Here is a 25,735-nt window from a genome sequence, read left to right as displayed (position 1 = left end):
TAGTGTTTTAGAAACTAATATGTCTTCAAAAATGGTTATTTTTCACTCCTAGGAATGAAAGCTGTTGTTATATGATGTTTATTTTCAAATTTTGAAAAATCAAAGGATTCTAGCTTTCTCCCCTTGCAGGCATCGGACACAGAGAACCTCATGGTTTTCCTAAAAATCATTTTTTATGTTCCCTGGTGTTTCAAACTTAGTTTTAATTTCTTATTATGTTAAAAACAGGGTAATACATTTCTAATTGGACTATAAATAATGTCATATTGTCTGCTATAAAACTGATGTTTTCAACTCTATTCTAGAGATTCTAGAATCAACTAATAGAGAATTGAAATAAAAAAGGGCATAAGAAGACATTACCAACAACGACCACAAGATGGAGATAGTGTCTAGACATTACCAACAACGACCACAAGATGGAGATATTATCCAAAGAGGCAAGAGGGCAAAGCCGCGATAAGGTAAAATCATTTTTTGAAAGAGATTGCTGTCAGAATGCACATCCGTATCCCAAACAGAATCTCTAGTAAAATATGATCATTTGTGAAACAGGCAAATGAGTGTCTGCTACAATATGATTGCTACATATCTGCATTTGTTGGTTTTTAAGGAGTAATAGTGGAGGGGGTTTAAACCTGCGATCCCGTGTGTTGAAGTATTTCACAACACTACCCCTAGCACATCTGGAAATAAATCCTCATAATGATTATTGCCCTGGGCATGTACCAAAAAATCAGTGAGCATATATATATATATCACTGTGTTGAAGCTAGAGACACAGAATAACTGCAAACACATCCTAGCTACAGTGTAGTTCAGGTGGGTAGCTGCGTCAGCATGCGTAGGCTGCAAAGGAACAAGTAATAGGTTTATTCCATGCTGAAAAAAAGAAGAAAGAGAACACAACGTTTCGGCCGTGGAGCCTTCTTCAGGTGTGAGAGAGACAGGGCAGTAGGCAGAGGTAAAGTAGCGGGAGAACAAAGGTTGGGAGGGAGGAGGAGTGAGAGGCGGGAGCAGGGGACAGAAAGAGAGGCCAATCAAGAGGTGTGAAGTCAGAATGGGTGCAGAGAGGTGTGAAATGAAACTTCCAATGAATGGAGAAAATTTAAAAGAACAGTAGTCTGTTATTAAGGGAAGGGAGAATGTGTGATCCTAGCTGAAGAATAATTTTAGTTTCGGTGGTCTTTCTGATGTATGAGTTCGGAAAAACGTTTTTGAGAACAAAGACGGAGAGATTAGAGTGGTCGTGGCCGTCAGAGGTGAAATGAGAAACAATGGGCTTGGAGAGATCTTTAATCTTCACAGCCCTGACGTGTTCTCTGAAGTGGTCTCCGAGTCTCCTTCCTGTTTCTCCAATGTAGATGGCTGGACATTTACTGCAAGAGATACAGTAAATGAGGTTGCTGGAAGTACAAGATGCTGTCTGGGTGATCCGGAATTGTCCTGAGGGGCCTTGAATGATTGTGGTGGTGGCTGTGTACTTGCAGGTGATACAACGAGCTCTGTTGCAAGGGAAAGTGCCTGGTGTGGATGGTTGTTGAGGGCGGTCAAGGGAGCTGTGAACAAGGAGGTTACGCAGATTAGGTGGTCGGCGATATGAGATGATAGGGTGATCAGAAAAGAGGGCCCCAATGGAGGGATCATCCTGTAGGATGGAAAAGTTGTGGTTAATGGTCCTGGGGATAGGAAGTGTGTTAGGGTGGTAAGGAAGCACCAAAGGAATGTGGTTGTTACGGCGGGAGTTCCTGATCGGGTTGATGGTCCAGGGGGTGTTTTTGGCTGGGGCAAGGGCCCTGTCAATCACACTGCTGGGGTATCCTCTGTTGATGAAAAATGAATACATTTCGAGGGCTTGGTTCTCGAAGTCGATGTCATCGCTGCATAGTCATCGTAACCTAAGGAACTGTGAAAAAGGAAGAGAGTTTTTAGTATGGTTGGGGTGAAATGAGCTGTACAGGAGGTAGCTGTGTGAATCCGTGGGTTTGTAATAAACTGAAGTGGACAGTCGGGGGTAGTTGATAGACAAGTGGATGTCTAGAAACGGAAGAGTGGTGGAAGATATGTTAACCGTATATTTGAGGGACGGGTGGAAGTTGGTTAAATGGTGCAGGAAGAACTCAAGCTGATCGCTGGAGCATGTGGCGGCACCGACGCAGTCATCAATATATCACTTGTAGAGGTCAGGGACATAGCCAGTGTAGGAAGCGAAGAAGCGTTCTTCTACCCAGCCGAGGTCAGGGACATAGCCAGTGTAGGAAGCGAAGAAGCGTTCTTCTACCCAGCCGACAAAAATGTTGGCATAGCTGGGTCCCATTCTGGTGCCCATGGCAACTCCACTGACCTGTTGGTAAAAAAGATTATTGAAAGAGAATGCGTTCAGTGTGAGGACCAATTCTGCAAGGCGTACCAGGGTGTGGGTGGGTGGATCAAGCACTGTGTGTTTGTCCAGCGTGTGCTTGAGGGCTGTAAGGCCGTCATTATGGGGAATGACGGTGTACAGAGATGTGATGTCCATGGTAAAAATGTGGCATTCGGTACCCTGAAATTGGAAATCATTGAAAAGTTGGAGCGCGTGGTTGGTGTCTTTGATGTATGAGGGAAGATCTTCAACCAGCGGTCTCATGAGGCTGTCGAGAAAGGCTGAGATGTAAGTAGTTGGACAGTTACATGCTGATACGATGGGGCGTCCAGGGGTGTCCGGTTTGTGGATTTTGGGGAGGAGGTAAAATTGAGATACCTGTGGATGTTCCATGATGAGCCGGTTCGCCTCCTGGGGGAGCTCGTTACTGCTGATAAGAAGGGAAATGGTGGATACCACTTCCTTTTGGTAGTCAGTGGTAGGGTCCTGTTGGAGAGGGAGGTAGGCAGAAGTGTCAGTTAGTTGTCTAGAGGCTTCAAAGATATATAGATCCTTACGCCACACCACAACAGCACCTCCTTTGTCCGCTGGTTTGATGACGATATCATCCCTGTTGCGGAGAGACTGGAGCGCCTGATTTTCTCCTTGGGTGAGGTTAGACCTATGTTTACTGGGTATAGAGAGTGCCTTGGGAGCTTGATTAGTGCATTGGTTGATGAAATAATCAACTGGTGGAAAACGGCCAGAGGAGGGAGTCCAACAGCTCTGTTTGGGATTAATGTTGTTAATGACATCAATAACCGGGTTATAAAGGAACAAGTAACAGTGTTCCTGCACCTTTGACCTCATCCAGAATGTATCGTTTTTTGAAAGGGATTGCTGTCAGAATGCACAACTGAATCCCAAACAGAATCTCTAGTCAAATATGATCATTTGTGAAACAGGCAAATGAGTCTCTCAGGTGCACATTGCTCATTTTCAGACACAATTATGCAATACTTTCACCATGCGTTGAGCAGTAGGGATTAAAGATACCAGAGGTAAGGTTTAAAAGTGATTCTGAGGTGCAACACATCGGCGATACAGCTAGGCATCTGAAATGCGGGGTTTGAGAGCCCTTCAGGGAACACCGTACCCTAAAGGTACCAGAAGTCCACTAGTATAAGCATTAAGTCACTGTCACCCCTGTTACAATGTGATTGCTACATATCTTCATTTCTTTGGTTTTTAAGGAGTAAGAGTGCAGGAGGTCTAAATCTGCGTTCCAGTGTGTTGAAGAATTTCACAACACTACCTGTAGCCCATCTGAAAATAAATCCTCATTTTGATTATTGCCCTGGGCATGTACCAATAAATCACTGAGCATATATATATATCTCACTGTGTTGAAGCTAGAGACCTGTATGTAATAATATGATGCTAAAATTTTATTTTCATATATATTAATGTAATAAATGATTGCTTATGCTTTATAAACAAACCTAATTAAAATAAAAGCTTAAGTTTTGTATTTATCTTGTACCATAGAACATGATTTTCTTTGTATTTCAAGCCCACAAAGTGTCCAAATGACGCACTACATGATATAAGGAAGATTATCACATGCATATCGGTATTATCTTTCTTATGAAAATGCATTCCTTTCATTACCTTTTACTTTTTAAAATGAACTCAAATTGTGTATAATGTAATAATTTAAGTAGAATAGATTCTAATAATATAATGATCCAGTGTGTTGCACTACTTCACTGCTTCACTGCTCTATGCCGTCTGGAAATAAATCCTCAGACTGCTTACTGCCCTGGGCATGTACCAATGAATTACAGGAGCACATCTATATTTCACTGCGTTGAAGCAGGAGACACACAATCACTGCAAACACATCCTAAATACAGTGTTTCATCACCTTTGACCTCATCCAGAACATATCATTTCTTGAAAGGGATTGCTGTCCGAATGCACATTCGAATCCCAAACAGAATCTCTAGTAATATACGATCGTTTGTGAAACATGCAAATGACTGTCTCAGGGGCCCATTCCTCATTGTCAGACACATGTATCTTGTACCATAGAACATGATTTTCTTTGTATTTCAAGCCCACAAAGTGTCCAAATGTTCTATGATCATTTCTTTCAGCATTAGGGACTAAATATACCAAACGTATGATGCTAAAATCCTGAAAAAAGGATGTGCTCCATCTCGTCAGTAGATTGGATTCCAAAACTGATTTGGGTCAATATACATTACCTTTGAAGATAAGGTACAGTCTACTGTAGGGAACCATCAACTGAGAAAGCATTGGCCTTCCCTGGGGGTCAGGTAGGTGCAAAAGATAAACCTTTATCCTATCTTTATCTTAAGATAAGTGGCCAAGCAGTATTTTTCCAAGTTTCACCAAGCTCATCATGTTGCCATAATAGACAAAGTTCTATAAAATGTTAAATAACTTTAAAAAAAAGCATCTTGGTCTTTCAGTACTGTACAAGGTGAATTAAACTGTCCCTGGTAATAAAAAGTAATTAGAAGCATCCCAGAAACTTTATCTCTAGAAACATTAGCTGTTTTATATCATGTAATTTAGTGTGATGTTGTCAGAATTCAAGGACATTATCACACACAGAAATTGGTTCAGTTAAATCTAAAAAACACAGCTAAACATGGGTTTAAATGTAAAATAGAAGTCTTACCTCTTGTCAAAAGATTTAATTCAAGAAGCGATGTAATAAATGATTGCTTATGCTTTATAAACAAATCTAATTAAAATAAAAGCTTAAGTTTTGTATTTATCTTGTACCATAGAACATGATTTTCTTTGTATTTCAAGCCCACAAAGTGTCCAAATGACGCACTACATGATATAAGGAAGATTATCACATGCATATCGGTATTATCTTTCTTATAAAAATGCATTCCTTTCATTACCTTTTACTTTTTAAAATGAACTCAAATTGTGTATAATGTAATAATTTAAGTAGAATAGATTCAGGTAGGAAATATAGAGTCATGATGTTTATGGCTGACCATTTCACATGGGTGAATTTTAAGCTAAGAAATAAAAACATTTACAATGAAGATACCATTGCTTAATTTTTAATGCCTTTAAAAAATAAATACCTCCTGAGAATAATTTGCCACTCCCAGATCCTTGGTAAGGTACTGTTTGAATCCAATCAGGAGAGGAGCATCCAGGGAGTGCTTTCTATAGAGTCCAGCTTGGGCCACTCTCTTCCGGCCTGCTGATACTTTTTAACTACTCAGGGCCTGTAAAGATATAAAACACCGGTTTAAACATTTTATACCTATAAGACAAATTAGAATTTTAGTAAAAAATACATACATCTAAAAAATAAAAAGTCTTACTGCTGATAGAGTTCTTCAGAGCTCACATCTTCCCCTTCCTTATCCGTTTCTGTTTCAGTTTCTAGAGCAGCCTCTGGCATCTCTTCCTCCTGGACAGCGGCCTCTTGCTCAGGGCCGCTGGAATGCAGGTAGATTCTTTTCAACATGCTTTTACATAATATGTTGTAACAATGATTTCAAAAAGAAACTACAGAAGCCTTACAGATTAAAAATATCTCACCTTGCCGATGTGTCTTCAGGCTTCCCATGTACAAAAAGGCCCAAGGACTCTAGCAGCCTTACAACCACTATCCTGTTTGCCTCACCAGACACGATCTCTATTCTGTGGTAATCCACGATGACCCCGTTCTTCAGGTGATTCATCATGTCCTCCCTCGCCTGTTGAGAGGCCATCCTGATCTCTTCTGCCGTGGCGTGCTTCATACATGCCCTCTTCAAGTGAGCAGGAAGCTGATCAAAAGTATTCAGGCACATCTTGCACACCAGGGGAATCCTCGCGGGTTTCCTTTGAAAATAAATAATACCATCTTTGTATAGAAACAAGCTTAGACTGATTTCTTAAATTATCCTTAAAATTCTCTCTCATAGTTTGAGCATAATGATTTTATTGCATTTATATAAGAATTGCTCATTGCTCCAAAATAAATAATGGTTTCATAAAAAAGTGAACACTTACTTGGTCTCAGTCACAGACTTTCCAATAGAAGCCATTGTGGAGTTCAGCAACTGCATGTCCTAGAAGTGGGGAAGGAATTTTAAAAGAGAAATTGAATTACAATACAGAAGCAATGGCTGAGGGATCACTGAAATATATATATATACAAATTCCAAAGACTGAGTCCATATAGAAACAACTACCTTTCATTTTCAGCATAAGAAAAAAAAACATTATCTTCCAAACCATCATAAAATTGTCCCTTCTTCCAGACTCTACTTCTCTCTTGTAGTAGTATAGCAGACCTTTCCAGGTGAGCAGATCACAGAGTCCGAAATGAGCTTCCTCCATCAAGCAAAGTACCTGAACATGACTCTGTCTTCATAAAAGCGCCCCTGTAATAAAGAAATTCAATCCGAAATAAAGAGGGCAGTTGCCTACTGAAATACAAGAAGTCATCAATTTTAACCTAGCAACACATTAAAGGCTGCATCTATACAAGTACGATTCTAGAAATGCTCACCAGATTATGTTTTAAGAAGGAACTGCGCCTCAGGTTCCGCCGAGATCTTAACTCGGATGGCAGGATTCAGAGTCCGGAGTGTGGACTGATGGCGCACGGAGGGTCCACATACTGTGGATCCCTCAGTGATCTTCCGCGTATTCAAAACGCCAGCGTGTGACTCCCCTGTCCCCGTGACCTCATTGCTCTGCTCTCTCCTCTGTGCAGCAGAGCCCGACTCATGGTAAAGTGAAACAAAATATGCCCTCAACGTAAGATTTACTCTGGAGCGAGGATAGATGTTACCTTTTTATCTTTGAACAGGATGTATGTGATGTGGCGACTAGGTTCAATTTTGTATCCTCTTTAAAAGATTAAGGACTGGGGTGAGCGTGATTTACCAACCTTTCAGCTAAGAACCCGACGTGCGCACCGTTTAAGCTGCATAGACTCGGTCGTTTAACTCTTCTCCATTAGCAGGGTTAAGGTTAAAGAAAAAAAACATTGCTGACTTCTTTTTTTTTTTGCCTGCCGCTAGCGCTGATTAGCAAGGTTTGTATTTCATGTTTTGCAAGTTGCATCCATTTTAAGAAAAACAAGTCGCGTTAAAGACAGGAAATGAATACTTGTATTTAATTAAGTCCAGCCGTAGGCGGTTGTCCGTAAGGACCAGTTCTGTTCGAGAAGACAGAACAAAGAAGGCACCGCTGGGATTCGGACCCAGGATCTCCTGTTTACTAGACAGGAGCGCATTACCTATCAAGTTTCGACGAGGTGGCCGAGTGGCCAAGTCGATGGACTACTAATCCATTGTGCTCTGCACGCATGGGTTCGAATCCCGTCCTCGTCGCTTTCCATGTCTGATATGTGTGCCTGTTCGACGTTGGTCCTCCTGTTGTTTGCTCCGGTACTAGAGCCGTACATTTTCTAGCGGTGGCTGAACATGGTATAGTAGGCTAACGTCGGTATCGAGCAGTGGCAGTAACAGTATTTACGTGCCGCTGCTGCCAAGTGGCTCTGGGTTGAGACCGCGTTTTCACTTACTTGCACGGAGAAACGGAGAAAGCGATTTTTGACAGTCTCTCGAGAGACTGCGCTAGGTGTTTAGGGATAGACTTTGTCAGTTCCCCCTGGGATGATGGCCTCTCAAATAGTTTGTGATTCCTCTAGACGTTTATACACTAGAAGCCTGCTTCGTGGCTTAAATCCAAGCTAAGGAAACGAGTTAGAGGTCTGATGCAGAACTGCGAATTCAATGAACGGGAAGACTACAGTACATTGCACTGTATGTGTGAGGAAAGCTGCCCCCTTCTGTCCCTTGTCGACCGAACAGAGGACTGTAAAGGGTACCGCCAAGAAACTTTAGGATGCTGGTTGGAATCCAGCTCCAAAGAAGCCCCTTTGGGTGTTATGTCATCAAAAAGTAAGAACAGCGAATCTCCCTTTGATCAAAAGCGCAACAGAACTGTTTTCCGTGGAGCAGGTTTCAGACCCGTAGACCTGTTTTATTTGTAGGGCAGGGAGCATTCCCAAACGCGAATCTCCTGTGTTAGAAATGCTTTGGGCGGCGTGAAGTGAAAATAAGAAATGGGCTCCTGATGCACATGGAAGCAATCAAGTGTTTCATCCGAGCTGTTTCAAAGACTGCTCAACAGCTTTCCTTTCACAGAGGCGCAACGATTAATGATGGGGGTGCACCCTTCAATGCGCCTTACGACTCTAGGGAGTGATTGAGACGATTCGTAGCGTGTGCTCATTTCCCTCTATTCCCCGTGTTGCAGTGGTGGGATGACGTAAATTACTGCTTCGACACGTAACGGCATTAGAATCAAGTGCAGGAGCTGAGGGCTTTAGTTTTGTTTCGTTTTCCATGGCGTTCGTAAGCGCGCAAATCAAAGGCAATTCCTGCGTCTAACACGATTGTAAATGCTTTTGAAAGTGCAGTGTGGTGCAGCTTGTAAAATCCTTGTCCACATTTGTGGTTTGTTGATGTTTTTCTGTCTGCCAAAGTTGCATTTTGACATCCGGACGGGGAGACTTTATCATTTGAACGTGAAGCCAGCCTTAAACCCTCTGAGGCGTGTCTGTCTGCCGGCACGTATTTTGTGAAAGGTATTTTTTTTTTAACGGAGAGCGACTTAGAAAAAGTTTCCGCAGCCACCTCGCACTCCGTGTTAGATTAAAGGAGGAATGCGGCAGCGGCGAGCTCTCTGTAGTCATCAGAAGAATCAGTTCTTCAGATAACCACACACTTTGTGTTCGCACCTCTGGTGCTCTACTTATGCCTTTGAAAACCTAATGAATAAAGCTGAAAGAACCGACACGATATGTAGGTGCTGGTAAAGCACGCAGTAAAGAACTGTTAACAGCAAGGGTTTCAGTGGGTTAACTGAGGAGAAGGCGTGATCGCTAATTGTTGACTTTGTATTTGGTGTTAGAAACACTCTTACTGTGCATGACGTGCAACAAATGTAGCCACAGAAATTGCATCACGCTTTCATGTATGCTATTGCAGACACCAACGTTGCCTAGATAGAAAACCGAAATAGCCGTGGGTTTGCTTGCTGGTCTGAAGGATCTCTCTTCGAATATCTATCATTTGTCAATGGAAGTAAAAGGCGCTGCAATCTCATACGTTCAGAATCAAACTCGCAGCTGTTGTTCGACTTTATTTCTTGACTAATTACAACTGAGTGTTGCATGAGCAGTTACGTAAACTTGTCTGGTATATTTGAACACAGATGCCGTTCTTCAATTAAAACTAACAGTACATTGTCAGGGACATTCAGTTCTATAAAAACAAGAGACAGACAAGGGAATATTTCTACCTTTCATGTGGACTACGTGTTGACTTACTGATCAGAATAATTGAAAAGTTCGGGTCATAGCCGATGCAGTGCGTGCTAATTAGAACAACAGCAACGCTGAGCTCTCAGCACCGTACTGAGCCCAGGTGTTTTTCTAAAGCTGTCAGGTGCAGTTCATTTACAGTACGCCCCGTGTCTCAACGGTAGGACGAAGTCAAATACTGCCTCGACACGCAACAGCATTATAATAAACCGCAGGACTTGAGGGCTGTTCTCTTTGAATGTTCCAAGTCATTCGTAAGAGCGTAGGTCAAGGGCCATTCGTGCATCTCCTGTAACTCGAGTAAAAATGCTATTCAAAGTGCAGTGACTGAAATCGTCATCCACATGTCTCCGTTGTTGATTTCTTTCTGTCTAAGAAAGTTCTATTTTCATGTCCGAACGGGGAGACTTTATCATTCCAACTTGAAGCCACCCTTAAGTACTCTGAGGTGTGTGTCTGCTTACACGTATGGCGTAAAAGGTTTCTTAAACGGAGAGCGAACTTGAAAAAAGTTGCCGCCGCCGCCGCCTCGCACTCCCTGTTCGATTGTAGCAAGACGCCAACAGCTGCAGTATTCGCTGTAATCGTGGCCGAGTGGTTAAGGCAACAAACTTGAAATCTGTTTGGGTCTCCCTGCGCAGGTTCAAATCCTGCCGACTACGGTGTCCTTTGCATTTGCTCTCGTGCGTGCGTGTAAAAGGACCAGCGCTGTTTTGTTTTCGCTGGGACCTTTAACACTCTAAATCGCCTGGACCCGCAGCCTGTGAAATCGATTCTTCAGCACCCACTAGTGACGCTTTGCAGCTGGACGCAGATAACGATGCTTTTCTGCAACGAGCTTTCCAGCTGAATTTTCTCGGCAGCTCCATACTGAACCTGTTCTCCATTGCAACATAGCGGAGGCTCGTCACGTCTATAGCAAGGCTGTGTAGGACCGCATACGCCACAGTGACTTGTACACAGACCACATGAAAGGCAAGCAAAATACACTTTTAAAATTCCAAAGACTCACAAGGTCAGAGGAACAGCGATGACCTGAACAGATCTGTTACAGAAGTCTAGGTTGACCTTTTTAGAGCTGTAATTGCATTTTTGTTTAATAGAAGATCAAATCTACTCGCATGTACCAGCACCTTACAGTTTATTGATGTTAATTCTGTTTAAGTAATAAGATTGCTAACGATGTTGGACTTTAGCCGGTGTTTTTTAGAACAAATTGCTTACACTTCTGTGAGGAATACGCAGTACGTGCCATTGTCAGTCATTGCTCACCATACCTGTAACTTCCTCAAATGGTGAAGGTCCACAAACATAAATGAAAAAAACCCTTGTTGTAGATGAGGTGCACAAAAAAGCAGCCCCTGATAGTGTATAACACATTTATACTATTGCAGAGACACATGTAACATATATATATATACTGTATATATATATGAAACAGAAATAGAAACAGAAACAGGAATCGCTTACTCACCTGGAGAATCTCTGTAGGAATATCTAGCATTTATCAATGGAAATAAAAGCTGCTTTAATACAGTGCATGTTCAAACTCAAACCCTCAGCTGCTGTTCTTGTTTGTTTTGGGACAAATTGCAACTGAGCATGGCATGAGCCGTTACGTACCCTTATCTGTTAGGGAATTTCAAGGGAGGAGTTAGGTCAGAATGGGTAGGCTGCAAAACAACAAGTAAAGATTTATTCCAAGATGAAACGTTGTGGCGATTTTCTTATCTTTTCAGCATGGACTAAACGTTTATGTGTTCCTTATATGCTATATATGTATATATTAGCACCAATGTCGTTCTTAAAAACTAACATGAAATTGTCAGGGACATTCAGCTATATACAAAGACGAGACAGACAAAGTAATAATTCTGTATTAACGTGGCCTACATATTGACGCAATGATCGAACTAACTGACATGTTCTGATTCAGATCCCCTGCAGTTCATGCCAATTAGAACAATAGCAATGCTGAGTCCTCCCCACCCTACTGAGCACAAATTCAGCTGCTCTCCAGTTCTGTTCTGCATGTTTTTTCATTGCAATTGAGCTCGGAGCTGGAGATGATCTCCATACAGTTCTGTGTTAACTAGCCCGCACTTGCGTGCTAATTTATGGGTTGTGGCAAATGCTTTTCTATAGTTCATATACATGACGGCAACCTGTTACCGAGGAACCTGAGAGGTTTAAAAGCCTTACGAGCCAGGCAGGACTCAGACCTACAATCTTCTGATCCAAAGTCAGGCGCGTTATTCATTACGCCACTGGCCCATAGAACATGCGCTTGGACTCCACCACAGAGAGCTCTACACTGCTACTAGTAGTACACTTCCCCATCTAAATTTTCACAGCAAGAAACTTGTGTTTCCTACTATTTTTATCAGGTTTAAAATATCATCTCCTTAAAACAGAAAAAGTGTTGTGTCGTGCTGAAATTCCGATTGATTTTGAATTCAAAGAAAAAAGGTTTTCTTCCAAAACACCATTAAATTGTCACATCTTGCAGACAATAGGTGTATTCCATGTTGAAAAGAGAAGAAAGAAAACCATGGAGCCTTTTACAGGTGTGAGGCTTCTTCAGGTGTGAGAAGACCTCACAGCTGAAACGCTGTGTTTCCGTTCTTCTCTTTTCAGCATGCAATAAACCTATTACTTGTTCCTTTGCAGCCGAGGCATGCTGACGTAGCTACCCAGCTGAACATCTTGCAGACTCTACAGTACTTCTCTCCTGTAGAAGTAAAGCAGGGCTTGCTGGGTGAGCTTTTGCTCCGGTAAATTAGGTCACGTGTCATGTTAAATCACTTCTTCTAAACACAACATTTTCTGGTGCTAGCTTTCCCCATGAAAAGAGACATTTACCTTACAGTACATGACATATCGTTTTTATTCTACCAATAAGTATAGAAATTAAACAAAAGAAAAAATGGTGTCGCCAAAGAATGCACAGCTCCGTCGCCTTGGGGAGGTGTCAAGGGCATTGAGCTCCTTGGACATGAAAAGTGCCCGATAAATGCCATTTCTCATCATTTCTCTTGGCGTCAGTTCTGCTATTAAACGGGAAAGAGGCAACGGGCTCAGAGATTATGTTAAGTGCACACCGAGCGCAGATGTGTCCAAGTGTCTGTAAAAGTGCGGTGCTCCCTAGTGGCTTAAAGTGCCTGCCTAGTAAGCAGGCGATCCTGGGTCTGAATACCAGCGGTGCCTCTCTCCGTGTCTTGTTGTGCCAAATGTATCATTTCAGACAAACATGTACAGCTTTGTTCAGTTTAATGCAAGAATTCATTTCCTTTCTGGAATAACTTGTTTTTGAAGAAATCCATACATTTTGTGAAAGATGAAATCAATTTCTTGGTTGTCAGTGAAAAAATATTGCTGGCTACAAGAAGCGCAAACGATTGTTTTCTTTGACCATAAACCTGCAAATGTAGGGAGCACAAAAGACCGTCAGACTCTGTGGTGCAATCGGTTAGTACATTTGGCTGTTAACTGAAAAGTTGGTGGTTCAAGCCCCTCCAGTATGCGTGTCTCAGTTTTTCCAATGTAAACATCATCACCATCGCTAAAGAAGATGGCGCAGAAGGCTCCACAGCCGAAACGTTGTGCTTCTTTTCTTCTCTTTTCAGCATGGAGTAAACCTTTGCTTTATCCTTTGCAGCCTAAGCATGCTGACGCAGCTACCTTTCTCTTAACGCGCCTCAATCATTATTCACCAAAACGATCAGCAGAATAAGTCGCCTTTGTGGTGATGTCACTCCTCTGCTTCACAAATGTCCTTAGTGACGGGCCATTTCTTTCTGCCATTTTTCCGGAGCGGTTATTGATTGCTCCATCATTTCCCTCTTACTTTCCATCACTAGATTGAAAAAAAAAACAGAAACAGGCTGACAGGACGACAATCAAATTGCAAAAACTCATCAAAGCACTCGATAGAGTATTTGAATCCACAAGTAGCTACGAGCAACTTTGTCCTGGCTTGCATGAAAGTCGGAAAATGTCAAAAAGAAAAAGATGGTGGCTTTTTCATATTCGTTCTTTTATTTTTAGCTCGTTGGCTCTTCTGTCCATTGTCCTCCTGCCTGGCTCTTGACCTGTTTGAACGCACACAGTAGACTTTCATGCAGGGGATTTGTCCTGAGCCTCTGTGAAAGACCCACCCACCCCCATAAATAACTGCTCTAGAAACACATGAATGCAAAACTAAACCACAGCTTAAAGAGGAGCTTGTCATGACCGCCAGGCAGTTAAGACCAACTCTTAAGCGATCTAATCAGCACCAGCAGTGGGTGATTATTAACAAACGCCGCCGCACGAGTTAACCCACCTGCACACACTCCACCGTGCGGTACGCAGTGCTATTTTTACCATCTTTACCTGCTTCCCGCTGGTATTGAGTCTACTCCTTGAGAGCTCTACCTGGCGTTTTTTCCATTACCTCGTTTATTCTGGATATTGGACTCCCCTTCTGCCTTTTCGACTTTGGACCTCGCCTCTCACCTCGGACTGTTTGCCACCAGTGTTCTCCCTGGATTACGACTTACCTTACGCCTCTTGACCATGAAACAAAGCAAAGCAGAGCAAAACAAAATGAACAAACGAAAACCCTCACGTCCCGCACTTGCATATAACGCCGTTACGTGCCCAAGCGGTATTGTACGTCATCCTAGCACTGCACCCCGGGGCGTATGGTATATGGGAACGAGCACACGCCACGAATCGTCTCGAATCACTCCCTACAGCTGTAAGGCACCTTGAAGCGTGCACCCCCAACATTCTTCTTTGCGCATCTGTGAAAGGTAAACTCTTGAGCAAACTCTGAACCAGCTCTAAGGAAACTAATCCGATTAGACGTTACTTTGACTCATCCTTTAAGGGACCCTTGTTAATTGGAGAATCCAATGATTTCGAATGAATTCTGTATGCGTTAAAAGACAGCTATACACAGAAAACATGCAGGACACTTCTCATGATGTTTCCCGAGCCGAAACACAGTGCGTTTTTCCAAGCCATCTGACAAAGCCCTCCCACTGAAAACTGCAGCAGATCATGTAAAGACGTTCAACTTTGTAACTACTGCACGCACGCACAGGAAGCAGAATAAATTCCTCTTTTCAAACTGTCAAAGGTTTGCTTTGCGAACACTGCAGGACATCGCACAATCGCTTTTGAACGGGGACAAACGATTTCTTATGGGGCGCAGTAAGTACAGACGTTTAAAAAGCTCCACTCATGCCGACGATGCAGCATGAAGAAGCGCAACCTAACGTTTGCATTCCTAGCAAATTCCTTTTATTTTTTTATAAATACAGTCTTGTTTAACAAACAACACACACAACATTTTACATTATCAATTCAGTTCAAATCAATGTATTTCTATATAGCGCCTTTCACAACAAGGGCTTCCCAAGGCACTTAACAATGCAAGTTGTTAAGAACCTTGTGTCTAATATGCCGCCTAGGTAACGTGCTGTCTCTTTGAGGCAAATGTTTAAATCCTCTGAGTTAAGTGCTGAAGTTATAGTAGTCCTATCAGTATTGTTGCCTCCGATCAACAGATCCTCAGTTTTCTCAGAGTTGAGTAACAAAAAGTTTTCACACATCCAAGTATTTCCTTCATTAATGCATTTAACTAAAGTGATAATAGAAGAGCTGTCGTTTGGTGTAAACAAAATGTTTATTTGAGTGCAATCAGCATATGAATGAAAGTTCATATTATTTTTTCGGATTATCCTACCTAGCAGCAGCATGTAGAGAGAGAGAGCAATATTGGTCCCAGCACTGATCTTCTGGTACCCCAAATTGAACTGGTGACATTGATGAAGCAGTACAATTATTAGATATTTGAACATAATGAAAACGATGAGTAAAATGTGAAGTAAACCACTGAAGGACGGTTCCAGATAAGCCAACCTCAAACTCAAGCCTGTGTAACAAAACAGAGAGGTCAACCGTGTCAAAGGCAGCTCTAAGATCTAGAAGCACAAGCACTGTTGCATTCCCCGCATCAGTAGCTAAGAGAATATCATTTACGACTCTTGTTAATGCAGTTTCAGAAACCAGACTGAAATTTCTCAAGTATATTATTTGAATCCAGATACGATTGACGTTGGGCAACAACTATTCTCCCAAGACTTTTAGATTGAAATGGGACCTTTGAGACAGGCCTGTAGTTGTTAAGAACTTGTGGATCCAAATTTGACTTCTTAAGGAGCGGTCTAACAACCGCTACCTTAAATTGATCAGGTACAACGCCTGACGCAAGCGATGCATTCATCATACTAATTATAGGTCCTGCCAGTCCTTCGAGGGAATCTTTGACTAGCTGAGTGGGGATGGGATCTAGCGAACAGGTGGTTGACTTTGTCTTATGTCTGTGTTTATGAGTCCACCATAAGAAGAAATCTGAACAGGAGTGGTGATCATGCGAGGTCACCATGGAGGAAACCACTGCTCTCCCCCCCAAAAAAACCACCACTGCCCCTCTCAAGTTTGCTAAAGACCACATGGATGTTCCACAGCAACTCCTGGAACAATGTTCTGTGGACAGACGTGACAAAAGTTGAACTTGTTGGTAAATGTGCACAGCGTTATGTTTGGAGATAACAAAACACTGCATACCAACTCCAAAACCTCATCCCACCTGGGAAGCATGGCGGAGGCTGTACGGCTTGCAATCATCGAGGGACCGATGAATTCCAAGATGTATCAGGAAAATCTACAGCAGAATGTCAGGGTGTCTGCCTGTGATCTACAACTCGAAAGACGCTGGGTCATGCAGCATGACAAAAACAAAGGAGTACATCAACAACAGAGTGGCTGAAACAGAAGAAATTCCGTATTTTGGGATGGCCAAGTAAGAGTCCTGACCCCAATCCCATTGAAATACTGTGGCGTGATCTGAAGCAGGCCGTTCAGCGCAAGACATCCCAAAAATATACATGACTGAAACAGTTTTTCATAGAGGAATAGGCCAAAATACCTCCTAACCGCTGCTCAGGTCTGACCAGCCGCTACAGAAAGTAGGGGTTGAGGTTTTTGTCATAAAGGAGGTTCCACTAGCTCCTTAATATAAGGGTTCACGTACTTTTTCCATCAATGACCTTGATTGTTTAAACCATTTGGTCAATAAAGAAACAGCAATGTCAAATGTTGGGCGTGTGTTGTTTGTTAAATCAGACTCTCTTTATTAATTATTATGACTTAGATAAAGATAAGATCACATGTTAGGAGCCATTCATGCAGAAATCCACATCATTCCGAAGGGCTGTTTACAAAAGTTTTTCTCCCAACTGTATGTGAGAGAAAAGCAGAGATGCTCACTGAGTAAGGTGGGGTTGCAGCTTTGCAAATCACAAGGACATTTGTACGCTCAAAATGGGACAGGAGCACCCCAGATGGGACTCGAACCCACAATCCCTGGCTTAGGAAGCCAGTGCCTTATCCATTAGGCCACTGGGGCACACTGGGGAAAGCTAGGCAGCAGAAGGTTTACTGTGACCTGAGAAGGACCGGCATCCAATCACGGTGGTACACACACACACACGCTCTCACTCATCTGAGCTACACAGCTACCAAGATGATCTCAGGTGCGCCGAGTTGGTACGGAACATATTGAACTGATCGACGGCGAATTGTCTCTCAGACAGGCTTTTCACCTCTGAGCTCCCTGACTGACAGTAATCAGTTAGGTAGTGAAACAGTCAGCTGCTTCTAAGCCTTAAACAGCTGCATCGCGGCGCTTCCACAGAGAGATGATTTGAAAGCCAAACATCGCCCATTGGGAACACCTTACTATCACTAGTTTAAGAGACTCTTAAGGTCTTGCAGAGGTGCCTGTCTAATAGCATGCGCTTTGCAAGCTATAGGTGTTTAGGCTGAGGCAGAATGCCTGTTAACAAAATGTTTTTCTAAAGGGGCCTCGCACTCTTTTCCAAGCAATGGTCACCATCCCCACCGAGTGTCACAATGTAGTCATGTCCTAGGACATCACCTGTTAGTCTCCATTTGTCTGCCACCAACACTTTAGGTTACGGGGTCACAACCGCACCCCGGAGACCAGAGGAGCCGTTGGCGTTCTGGCGGCGCAGATTGGGCTGAAGGTGGGGCGCTTGAATCTCGCTGTTGGAGGCCGTCTGAAACTGACCCAAGCCTTTCCCTTGAATTAAATGTAAATAAGAAATGAACCCCAGATGCACATGGAATCAATCACGTGTTTCCTTTGAGCCGTTTCAGAGACTGCTCCAGAGTTTACCTTGCACAGATGCGCAAAGATTAATGATGGGGGTGCACGCTTCCAGGCGTCTTACAACTGTAGGGACTGATTAGAGACAATTCGTAGCTTGTGCTCATTTCCCTCTATTCCCCGTGTTGCAGTGGTAGGATGACGTAAATTCCTGCTTCGACACGTAACGGGATTATAATCAAGTGCAGGAGCTGAGGGCTTTAGTTTTGTTTCGTTTTCCATGGCGTTCGTAAGCGCGCAAATCAAAGGCAATTCCTGCGTCTAACACGAATGTAAATGCTTTTGAAAGTGCAGTGTGGTGCAGCTTGTAAAATCCTTGTCCACATTTTTGGTTTGTTGATGTTTTTTCTGTCTGCCAAAGTTGCATTTTGACATCCGGACTGGGGGACTTTACCATTTGAACGTGAAGCCAGCCTTAAACCCTCTGAGGCGTGTCTGTCTGCCGGCACGAATCTTGGAAAGGTATTTCTTTTAACGAAGACCAACTTTAAAAAGGTTTCCGCAGCCACCTCGCAGTCCGTGTTTGATTATAGGAGGAATGCGGCGGCATTGAGCTCGCATTTGTCGTGCTCGAGTGGTTAAGGTGATGGGCTCGAAATGCGTTGAGGCTTCCCCGCGCAGGTTCGAAACCTGCCGACTCCGGCGTCTGCCGCACGTCGCCTTGTGCCTGCGCGGCAGAGGCGAAGTGCCACTTCTCCTTTCCTGGTACTATAAAAACGCGAAATCGTTTGGACCCGCTGCCGTGGAAATCAATTCTTCAGATAACCACGCATTTTGCGTTCGCACCTCTGGTGCTCTACTTATGCCTTTGAAAACCTAATGAATAAAGCTGAAAGAACCGACACGATATGTAGGTGCTGGTAAAGCACGCAGTAAAGAACTGTTAACAGCAAGGGTTTCAGTGGGTTAACTGAGGAGAAGGCGTGATCGCTAATTGTTGACTTTTTATTTGGTGTTAGAAACACTCTTACTGTGCATGACGTGCAACAAATGTAGCCACAGAAATTGCATCACGCTTTCATGTATGCTATTGCAGACACCAACATTGCCTAGATAGAAAACCGAAATAGCCGTGGGTTTGCTTGCTGGTCTGAAGGATCTCTCTTCGAATCTCTATCATTTGTCAATGAAAGTAAAAGGCGCTGCAATCTCATACGTTCAGAATCAAACCCGCAGCTGTTGTTCGACTTTATTTCTTGACTAATTACAACTGAGTGTCGCATGAGCAGTTACGTAAACTTGTCTGGTATATTTGAACACAAATGCCGTTCTTCAATTAAAACTAACAGTACATTGTCAGGGACATTCAGTTCTATACAAACAAGAGACAGACAAGAGAATATTTCTACCGTTCATGTGGACTACGTGTTGACTTACTGATCGGAATAATTGAAAGGTTCGGGCTCATAGCCGATGCAGTGCGTGCTAATTAGAACAGCAACGCTGAGCTCTCAGCACCGTACTGAGCCCAGGTGTTTTTCTAAAGCTGTCAGGTGCAGTTCATTTACATGGAGGAAATCTCTTACTGGGTACGATTACAATGCAGTAAGTAGCACAGACTACTTAGGGAGTAGCCCGATGCGTTTAAGAACGACCCGAGCCAGGCAGGAGTCGAACCTGCAATCTCCTGATCCGTAGTCAGACGCGTTATCCATTGCGCCACTGGCCCTGGTGTGACACTGCAGGACTGTAACCCAGTGAGATCAGCACTGCAACTAGTAAAATATTACCCCCGGTCCATTCTTTTCCAAAAGTGAGAAACACCTGTTTTCTACATCTTGTCTGTTTTAAAACCATATCTCTTTAAACCAAACCAAGAGTTTGTCTTTTGCACTGATATTCTGATTCATTTCGATTTCAAAGAAAAAAAAAACATTATCTTCCAAAGCATCATAAAATTGTCCATTCTTCCAGACTCTACTTCTCTCTTGTAGTAGTACAGCAGACCTTTCCAGGTGAGCAGATCACAGAGTCCGAAATATGCTTCCTCCATCAAGCAAAGTACCTGAACATGACTCTGTCTTCATAAAAGCGCCCCTGTAATAAAGAAATTAAATCCGAAATCAAGAGGGCAGTTGCCTACTGAAGTTCAAGAAGTCATCAATTTTAACCTAGCAACACATTAAAGGCTGCATCTATACAAGTACGATTCTAGAAATGCTCACCAGATTACGTTTTAAGAAGGAACTGCGCCTCAGGTTCCGCCGAGATCTTAACTTGGATGGCAGGATTCAGAGTCCAGAGTGTGGACTGATGGCGCACGGAGGGTCCACATACTGTGGATCCCTCAGTTTTCTTCCGCGTGTTTAAACCGCCAGCGTGTGACTCCCCTGTCCCCGTGACCTCATTGCTCTGCTCTCTCCTCTGTGCAGCCGAGCCCGATTCACGGTAAAGTGAAAAAAAAGATGCCCTCAACGTGGGATTTACTCTGGATCGAGGATAGATGTCACCTTTTTATCGTTGAACAGGATGTATGTGATGTGGCGACTAGGTTCAATTTTGTATCCTCTTTAAAAGATTAAGGACTGGGGTGAGCGTGATTTACCACCCTTTCAGCTAAGAACCCGACATGAGCACCGTTTAAGCTGCATAGACTCGGTCGTTTAACTCTTCTCCATTAGCAGGGTTAAGGTTAAAGAAAAAAAACATTGCTGACTTCTTTTTTTTTGCCAGCCGCTAGCGCTGATTAGCAATGTTTGTATTTCATGTTTTGCAAATTCCATCAATTTTAAGAAAAACAAGTCGCGTTAAAGACAGGAAATGAATACTTGCATTTAATTAAGTCTAGCCGTAGGCGGTTATCCACTGGGATTCAGACCCAGGGCCTCCTGTTTACTAGACAGGCGCTTTAACCAACTAAGCCACAGCGCCCCAGGAGTGCTGTCCTTTTGCAGCCACTTGGACACACCACTCAGACACATCTGCATTCGGTGTGTGCTCCGCCTGCTCGCTGAGCAAGTTGCCACCTTTACATACAATAGCAACATCGACACCAAGAGAAAGGATGACAAATGGCTTTTATCTGGAACTTTTCATGTCCAAGGAGCTCAATGTGCTTTCTGTGTACAACAGGGCCACTGAACTCCACGCTGGCCACTGAACCACAGCAGTGGCTTGCTGGCTTGACATCTCCCAAGGAAAATGTTGAAATCGCGTGTGGAACAGGAAATTGACCCTCGAGTACGAGGGAAAAAAAAGAAAAAGATCATCTGGAGCATCAAAGGTGCATCATTTGGACACTTTGTGGGCTTGAAATACAAAGAAAATCATGTTCTATGGTACAAGATAAATACAAAACTTAAGCTTTTATTATAATTAGATTTGTTTATAAAGCATAAGCAATCATTTATTACATTAATATATGTAAAAATAACATTTTAGCATCATACGTTTAGTATATTTAGTCCCTAATGCTGAAAGAAATGATCATAGAACATGACTTCTAACCTTACCTGCGGTGTTTTTGATCCCTATTGCTCAATGCACAGTGAAAGCATTGCATACATGTGTCTGACAATGAGAAATGGGCCCCTGAGACAGTCATTTGCCTGTTTCACAAATGATCGTATTTTACTAGAGATTCTGTTTGGGATTCAGATGTGCATTCGGACAGCAATCCTTTTCAAGAAATGATACGTTCTGGATGAGGTCAAAGGTGCTGGAACACTGTATTTAGGATGTGTTTGCAGTTATTCTGTGTTTCTAGCTTCAACCCAGTGATATATATATATATGCTCACTGATTTTTTGGTACATAATAATCATTATGAGGATTTATTTCCATATGTGCTAGAGGTAGTGTTGTGAAATTCTTCAACACACTGGATCGCAGGTTTAAACCTGCACTCTTACTCCTTAAATACCAACAAATGCAGATATGTAGCAATCATATTGTAGCTGACACTCATTTGCCTGTTTCACAAATGATCATATTTTACTAGAGATTCTGTTTGGGATACGGATGTGCATTCTGACAACAATCTCTTTCAAAAAATGATTTTACCTTATCGCAGCTTTGCCCCTCTTGCCTCTTTGGAAAATATCTCCATCTTGTGGTCGTTGTTGGTAATGTCTTCTTATGCCCTTTTTTTATTTCAATTCTTTATTAGTTGATTCTAGAATCTCTACAATAGAGCTGAAAATATCAGTTTTGTAGCAGACAATATGACATTAGTTATAGTCCAATTAAGACTTTATTACCCTGTTTGTAACATAACAAATTAAAATTGATTAAAACTAAGTTTGGAACACCAGGGAACATAAAAAATGATTTTTAGGAAAACCATGAGGTTCTCTGTGTCCGATGCCTGCAAGGGGAGAAAGCTAGAATCCTTTGCTTTTTCAAAATTTGAAAATAAACATCATATAACAACAGCTTTCATTCCTAGGAGTGAAAAATAACAATTTTTGAAGACATATTAGTTTCTAAAACACTACAATAAAGTTAAAAACATCCGTTTTATATTACTTTTAGTATTTTTAGTGAAATTAGTCATTTATTGCACTATTTTTAATATAATCTCTAATTAAAAGTGAATAGAATTAAGTTTGGAGCAACAAGGAACACAAAAAAAAAAGATTTTAAGGAAAAAAATGATGTCTTCTGTGCCAGGTACCTGCAAGGGGAGAAAGCTAGAATCCTACCCAGGCTCCTGGAGCTCTGTCCAGGCTAAAGGAGGGTGAATCCATCCCCTTCAAAGCTCCATGAAAAAATGATCATTTAAAATTTGAAAAAAAAAACATCATATAACAACAGTTTTCATTCATAGGAGTGAAAAACAACCATTTTTGAAGACATATTAGTTTCTAAAACACTACAATAAAGTTGAAAACATCCGTTTTATATTACATTAATTTTTGTGAAATTAGTCATTTATTGCACTATTTTTAATAAAATCTCTAATTAAAAGTGATTAAAATTAAGTTTGGAACAACAAGGAACACAAAAAAAAAGATTTTAAGGAAAAAAATATTGTCTTCTGTGCCAGGTGCCTGCAAGGGGAGAAAGCTAGAATCCTACCCAGGCTCCTGGAGCTCTGTCCTAGCTAAAGGAGGGTGAATCCATCCCATTCAAAGCTCCATGAAAAAATGATATTTTTAAATTTGAAAAAAAAAAACATTATAGAACAACATCTCTTGGTCCACAGAGTGCAAAAATCCAACTTTGAAGAAAATCCATTGACTGATCCCCGAATCCTGAAGTTTCTTCGCATGATATCGGGCTTGCAACCACTTTCTGGAAAATGATGAAAAATGCCAAAAATGAAAAAAAAGTTATCAATTCTAGAGCCTAAGAGGAAACTAAGACAAATGTATATCTCCAAATAATTTTATGTGCTTCAGAAGAGCCCAGGAAAGTTTTTTGCATACATGAAACCACGCCCGTTTGCACGTAAGCAGACATGGTTGCACACACGACTGCATGAAAGCACGCGTGCATGCAAAATCATCCTGTTAAGCATTTGAAAAGCCGCACCACGGCGCACTTGAAATAGCTCTTACATTAGTGGTCGACACAGGAATCGCCTTTTTATTTACGCTCTTACCAACGCGATGGAAAGCAAAACAAAGCAAAGCAGAGCAAAACAAAACGAACAAACGCAAAACCCTCACGTCCCGCACTTGCATATAACGCCGTTACGTGCCCAAGCGGTATTGTACGTCATCCTAGCACTGCACCCCGGGGCGTACGGTATATGGGAATGAGCACACGCCACGAATCGTCTGAAATCACTCCCTACAGCTGTAAGGCGCCTTGAAGCGTGCACCCCCAACATTCTTCTTTGCGCATCTGTGAAAGGTAAACTCTTGAGCAAACTCTGAACCAGCTCTAAGGAAACTAATCCGATTAGACGTTACTTTGACTCATCCTTTAACAGTTTTCAGTCTCTGTCTTTAAACACCTTGCTCAGTCACATTCAAGCCACAAGTACTCTTCTCGGATGTTGCACAAACAAATCCTAATGTCTTGAAAGCATTGCAGCATGTTTGTGTCCCACTTCCCGTGGCTGCAGGACGACTGACACGATCGGACAAACACAATCTGTGGCGTTTAGCGTGACATAGTCTTGCAGGCATCGTGCTGTCTTACTGCAATACTATACCACTTGAGGAAACAGTTCATCTGGCCATGAAACTCATTTGAACGTCTAGCTACAGCAACTAACAATAACATGATTTATTCAGGATGTGTGGAACCAGCACGTCCCGGAGACAGCTTCTGAAATCGTGAGCATTCTCTGGTGGTGTCCTGGAGGGCTCCCCCGGGCATGTGTTGGTGGTATAGTGGTGAGCATAGCTACCTTCCAAGCAGTTGACCCGGGTTCAATTCCCGGCCAACGCAGTGGCAAGTGTTTTCAAATGCTGTCACAAGCCTTGGATTGTGACTAGCAAAGCGAAGCCTTTTGAAAGAGCTAAAGCACTGCAAAACGGAATTGAAGGAGAATCTTACAGGGGATTCTGAGCGGTGTCTAAATAAATTCACAGCGTCCGCGGATGGCATTTTGCAGCTGGAAGCAGATGTCGACGCTTTTTGCACACAGCACCAAAAAAGCGTCTTTTTTGAAGGTACAGGCATTGAGCATTGGTGGTTCATTGTTAGAACTCTCGCCTGCCACGCAGGAGGCTTGGTTTCGATTCCTGGCCAATGCAGTGGCTTTTGCAGCGAACGGCTCCATCACTTGCATCCCAACTTTTGCAACTCGCAACTGAAAACCCACTGAAGCTAAGCAGGTGTGAGCCAGGTCAGTACCTGGATGAGGGTGAGCTACAGGGAAAAACAAAGCTTCCAGCTGGAAGTGGTGTTAATGGGGCCAGCGGGGAGGCGCTCACCCTGAGGTCTGTGCGGGTCCCAATCTCCCAATATAGTGACGGAGAAGCTGTGTTGTAAAAGGGCGCTGTCTTTTGGATGAGATGTAAAACCGAGGTCATAGTGCTCTGTGGTCATTAAAAATGACCACCAAAACCTTTGACAAAAGCTCTTGGTAATTGATGGTCTTCAATAATGTTTCTCCTTTAGGTACATTTAAAATCAGCTGAATAATGCTGTGAAACCATGAAACTGCATGAGAAAGCCCGTACACTGAATTACACGGCTTTCTATTCAAAGGAGGACAAAAGAAATTCGATTTTTTGCAGCACAGAGAGGGGCACTGTCACGAGGCCGGTTAGCTCAGTTGGTTAGAGCGTGGTGCTAATAACGCCAAGGTCGCGGGTTCGAGCCCCGTACGGGCCATGTCCTTTTCTCCTCTCTTACCAAAGCTGTTAGGTTCCTTTCCGTGGTGAGATGGGTTGTCCTGCAACGCTGCCACACAGTGCCGACAGACAAGAGTGTTGCGGGAGAAGAGAAAAGTGTTTGAAGATTTAAGAGTGTCTTAGGTGGAGCCAAAATCAAGTGTCACAAATGCAAGTGGGAAGATTTCCAATGTTTAATATGGTCAAAATAAGCGGAAGTTACCAGCTGGTCCGGCACAGTCTGCCATGCTTTTGTCATATACTGTAAAGTGGTGTCGAACTGGAGCCTCACCATTTGCATATGTGAGGCTCCAGTTATACATCGATTGTCACATTAAATGACAAAAATGAAGAGAGGTAAAGCAGCTGGAGAGGTTTTCTTACAACTTTTGAGCTGACACAGTTTTGGAAAATGTTTCCTTCACGCTGCACTGTACAATATAGGCAGCCAAGAGTCTCCAAAACAAAACAGAATGGACAGATAGGAGAAAATTCCCACTCGTCCTGAAGTTCCCAAAATCCAGCACTGA

At 42.6% G+C, this 25,735-nt stretch overlaps 5 non-coding genes across 5 annotated transcripts; 3 read left to right on the top strand and 2 right to left on the bottom strand.

The window, feature by feature from the left end:
• Nucleotides 1-7,649: 7,649 nt before the first annotated feature.
• On the top strand, nt 7,650-7,731 carry trnas-acu (transfer RNA serine (anticodon ACU)). The gene has a single exon. It is a non-coding gene; the product is annotated as a tRNA-Ser (tRNA).
• A 9,386-nt stretch (nt 7,732-17,117) lies between these two features.
• trnar-ccu (transfer RNA arginine (anticodon CCU)) lies at nt 17,118-17,190 on the bottom strand. The gene has a single exon. It is a non-coding gene; the product is annotated as a tRNA-Arg (tRNA).
• A 2,379-nt stretch (nt 17,191-19,569) lies between these two features.
• Nucleotides 19,570-19,642, bottom strand: trnar-acg (transfer RNA arginine (anticodon ACG)). The gene has a single exon. It is a non-coding gene; the product is annotated as a tRNA-Arg (tRNA).
• Nucleotides 19,643-24,243: 4,601 nt separating this feature from the next.
• trnag-ucc (transfer RNA glycine (anticodon UCC)) lies at nt 24,244-24,315 on the top strand. Its single transcript has one exon. It is a non-coding gene; the product is annotated as a tRNA-Gly (tRNA).
• An 817-nt stretch (nt 24,316-25,132) lies between these two features.
• Nucleotides 25,133-25,206, top strand: trnai-aau (transfer RNA isoleucine (anticodon AAU)). The gene has a single exon. It is a non-coding gene; the product is annotated as a tRNA-Ile (tRNA).
• The last annotated feature ends 529 nt before the right edge of the window (nt 25,207-25,735 follow it).

The sequence above is a fragment of the Lepisosteus oculatus genome, unplaced genomic scaffold (assembly GCF_040954835.1).
Source record: "Lepisosteus oculatus isolate fLepOcu1 unplaced genomic scaffold, fLepOcu1.hap2 HAP2_SCAFFOLD_63, whole genome shotgun sequence".
NCBI lineage: Eukaryota > Metazoa > Chordata > Actinopteri > Semionotiformes > Lepisosteidae > Lepisosteus > Lepisosteus oculatus.
The sequence above is the reverse complement of the archived record's forward strand: the minus strand, read 5'-3'. Positions and strand labels throughout refer to the sequence as shown.